This window comes from Meleagris gallopavo, chromosome 2 (genome assembly GCF_000146605.3).
Source record: "Meleagris gallopavo isolate NT-WF06-2002-E0010 breed Aviagen turkey brand Nicholas breeding stock chromosome 2, Turkey_5.1, whole genome shotgun sequence".
Classification (NCBI taxonomy): Eukaryota; Metazoa; Chordata; class Aves; order Galliformes; family Phasianidae; genus Meleagris; species Meleagris gallopavo.
In genome coordinates this window covers 63514451-63519158 of record NC_015012.2, presented here as the reverse complement: position 1 = coordinate 63519158, position 4708 = coordinate 63514451, and positions in this window count along the sequence as shown.

Sequence of the window (4708 nt, the reverse complement as noted above, 5' to 3'; positions counted from 1 at the left end):
AAAGCTCAAGTTTGCTGTTATTACATCAGCAGGTGATTTCCCACTTTTTTCTTCCTATTCTCCTCTTAGCAAAGAAGCTTTGAAGTCTTCATATAGCTAACTCAGTTATCATTTAAATAAGAAAGAAAAAGAAGCATATGAGATCTCAACTGTTCCCTTAAAAATAGAACCTCATGCTCTACTACAATGACTGAAAGGAAGCCTCTAGTTTAGAAATAACAGATCACAGAGCCTCCATCCCAAAACACTGTGGAAGCTCCAATCCTAAAAACAGACTTATAAGGAATGCTTTTGTAGCTCCACTTTGTCAAAATAATTCCCAGGAACGAGGCCAAAAGAAAACAGATAAATATACTCAAGACAGAAGAAATTAAAAAATAATATTGTGGTCAAGATAAACAGAATCTTTATTTTGTACATACCAGGCATTAAGAACAATGGATTTTTGTTTTAGTTAAAAAGGGGGGAGGGGGAGAATTACTATTTTCAGTTATCCAGAATTCCTCCAACAGCTTTAGATAGTAGGTAGTTCTTTTCTTACTTCTAATCTGCAGGCAAAGCAGTTTGCATTTTTACTGTGTTTTAATCACAGCTATGACACACCTCTAGACAAAGTTGTTGGGTTTTTTTAAAAATATCTTATTCCTCTTACACATGCATTTCAATAGGCACTAATCATGCAGAAGGTTTCTTTCCATTAAAAAGCCTTTTTTTGTTTTTTGTTTTTTTATAAGCCTTTTCCAGAAGAGCTATCAGAGCAACTCAAAACAGCCAGCTCAGAATTGAGTTTCTGAGAGTGGCTACCCATGGATTTCTAAAGACAACTTCTATGAAAACTCTAAGCAAAACCACACTCTCCTTGTATGACTTAGCAACTTACATAAAGAGCAGGAAACACAGAAGTGGTGTAACTTATGATTTAGGGAATACCTATCTTCTTCCTAATCAAATCATACTGCCAACGTACACATCCAGTACTAATATCACAAATTGCATGAAAATTCCTTGTCATAGTTTTGTTACACTGTACCCTCATGTACACCATAAACAACTTCTCATTCATCTTTATCTTTCAAATGCCTGAAATCTACTGTTTTCACTGAAATACTATGCACTGGGGGGGGTCAGAAGAAAAATCTTTTTATTATTCTTTATTTCCCCTTAAGGGACTATCCTAGCTTCTCTATTCCATTACTGCTCAGTAAGTCTAAACATTTCCATATATAAGCTTATCAAAGCACTAGAAGCAAGATCAAGTGGAAGCATGTCATGTTTTCCACAAGTGGTCAAAACTGAAATATGGGTACTTCTTATGGGGAACAATGTTATTTTCTTATTCCTGTACAGAAGTTCCTGGCTCATCTCTCCCTCAAACTTTATTTTGTCTTCAAGATCAGACTTGAAAAACAAGAAAAAAATAGAAAAAAGCTCACCACACTAAACCCATTCCTTTGTAAATAACGACAAAAACCATGTTTTTCAAATCATTATGTCCCCCCTCCCCCCAATGATTTTCAGACAACCACGAATCCAGCTATTCAACTAGAACTGAATAACTAACTCATGCTGAACATCATGGTATTTCATGAGTTGTTTCTACTGGTTGCAAGTACCAAAATCAAAATCAGAACTATCACCTTTGGTCTATGCAGGAGTTCAGCTTTTTCATATCAGGTTATTTCCCCTTAAAAAAAGCAAGCCTTGCCAGTGCAGAGGCACAATTAAAATTCATAATTTCCATATCTGTGCTCTTCCCAGAGGGGTGGTGGAGTTGCCGTCCCCTGGCAGCATTCAAGAGGCATCTGGATGAGCAGCTGTGAGATATGGTTTAGTGCTTGTGGTAGCATTGGTAATGGGAGGACAGTTGGACTAGATGGTCTTGCAGGTCCTTTCCAACCTTGCGATTCTATGATTCTATGATTTAAAAAAAAAAAATAAAAATCTAAAACATACCTGCATATAAGTTACAAACAACTAATCACATTTTGTTGTGCTCAAGCACATAATTCACACTCTTTCCTTCCAGTTCTACAACTGCATGTAAATACCACTGAAGTGCTTTATGCAACCCAAAACAATAGTTTCCTTATGCGTGCAATTTTGCCCACTTTAGATCTTCAACTATGTTACTAATTTGCTGATTTTCAAAACAACTCAAGAAATACTGTCTTTATAAAGTTAACGTAGCTTCCTGACTCTTCAGTTACTGCAATGAGTTGAAAATGAAACCATTTTTACTAGAGCATAAAGTATGCTTCAATGCGCAACCAGCAGGCTTTCTCACTTTATGTCCTAAAAGCCATTAAACTAGTATTTAAGTATTTCATTGGATATTATCAAAAGGAGATGAAAAGAATAGAGTGTACTTAAAACTGTTTTTAAAAACTGGTTTGGGAAGACTTTTCGCAGTTCTAAGGAACCATAAACCTACAGGTAGAATGAGATGCATCAGTGATATTTGTAGCAACAGGCAATGAGGAGGGAAGAGAATTTTTTTTTCTGATGTTTTCTTTTTTTATATCTCCAGCTGAAAATGACAAACCTGCTTTGAGATCAGATTATCTTGATTTCCATTGTCCATATCCTTACATCAATTTCTGTCTTCACCTTGATATATATCCTCATATTCCCTCCTTTATTTTTCATTTATTTAGTTCAATAAACTGTCTCTCCTTTGCATTTCAATTCAGTTTGGCATATTGGATCTCTGACTGCCCCTTCTGCCAGTTGCCACAAAGCTTCACGTTGCTGGGTGAAGAGAATGCATTACCTCACGCAGAGAGGCAGAGGAATAAAAAAGGAAGCTTAGGTCTGAGACCTCAGAGCTTCTGCAGCCCACATGGAGACTCACAAAAACGTGGAAAAGAAAGAGAGATTATTTATCTAAAGGCACTAGTTGCTTTCCTACTAGTAACACTATATCTGTATATAAATACATAGATATCAACTTTTGAACTCAAATTCCCATGCCCTGTATCTGTTTAAACTAGCCTCACAATTTTAAGAAATGTTGTGCACAATGTAAGCTGCCTCAAGTTCTATTTACTAGAAGTAATTTCCATATTTAAGTGTTCATCTTTTATTGTACTGATCATAATTTGACACCTTATTTCCACAAACAAAAAGGATATTATAAAGATGAGCAACTAGTAAAGTCATTATGAATAATAATAAAAAAATGCAAGACTTAAACAATCTGACAGAAATTCTAGAAAACTTCTAATATTTCACATAGATTTTAACAACTACTGCCATAAAATGGATAGATAGAACTATTTACTATTTTCAGAGTAATAGCTGCTAACACATAGAAATCCTGCTTTTCAAGTTTCCAGTCAAGCCACCGAGAACAAATTATTGTCTGAAACCAGGCAGCTAGCTATCATTAGCTGTATACATGAGAAATACATTTTTAAGGCTTCTACCTCAGAATGTATACTCATGCAATGCACTTGTTACAGAAGAACAAGTAAACATAGACTTACATGCAAGTACGTGCACAGCTAGGCAACTAGATCGCTCAAAGAAGTGATCATAACTTCATTGGCTGCATGGAGCTACGTCAACTTCAGAGAACATCTCTCCTGAGATGCACAAAACCCAAAAGCACTCGCAAGATGACATACTACAACAGTTTTCAGTACAGCCTCATTCCTCCTTCCTTCCCACCTCCCATCCGTATCATGGCAAATAGAGAGAGAAGAGTGAGGACAGTCTTCCATTTGATAATCAACATTAAAGCTAAACAAACAAGCCCTGTACCTAGCCTAGACATGAAAAGCCAAGAAAACATACCATTATCTAACAGCTAATGTGACAGTAGTTAAAACGAAAGCTGGTTCGCAGCTAGCACGAGAAGATTTGATTATTCAGTATTGTTTGAGAAGAGTCTGGCTCCATCTTCTTTCCTTCCCCCTACACACACTGGCAAGACAGCCCTAGTCTTCTGTCTTCCAGACTAAACAATCCCAGCTCTTTCACCCTCTTCTTGTACTACAGGTACGCCGATCCCTTCAATGTTTTTGTGGCCTTTCACTACACTTACCCCAAGATGTCCACTTCTCTTCTGCAATAAGGAGCCCACAAGTGGATCCAGCTGTAGTGCTTGGGAAGGGGGGGGGAGGGGGATGAACTCCCTTGACCTACTGGAGATTTTCTGCAAATCTTGCTCAGGACACAACTGGCTTTCTTCATCGCAAAGATGAATTGCTCGTTCATGCTTAGATAGGCCTCCAGTTCCTCTTCTACCAAGCTGCTTTTCAGCCAGTGAAGACTCTGCACATGTTGGTTGGTGGAATTATTCTTCCCACCAGGTATAGGACTTTGAACTTTCCTCCGTAGAAATTTATGAGGTTTCTGCCAACCTGTTTCTTCAGCCTGCCCAAGTCCCCCCCAACAACAGCACTACCACCTCATCTGGTTTTTGTTTATATCATAAAATATTTTGTCATGAACATTTAGAGCACACATACCCAACTCTGTATTAATCACAGTGAAAGCAAACATTAAGATCCAACACTGAGGCATTTAGAGCAGCATTTGCTACATTTTCTATGACTTCCATCTATCCATTAAATAAAACAAATTATAACCATCATTAGAAGTTATAGATAATTTATCATACGCTTGAGTACAGCATAGGGACAGTTTTAGACATTATTTCAATGAATCACAAGATTTTTCCTCCCCTGGTATTTATCCTTCAATA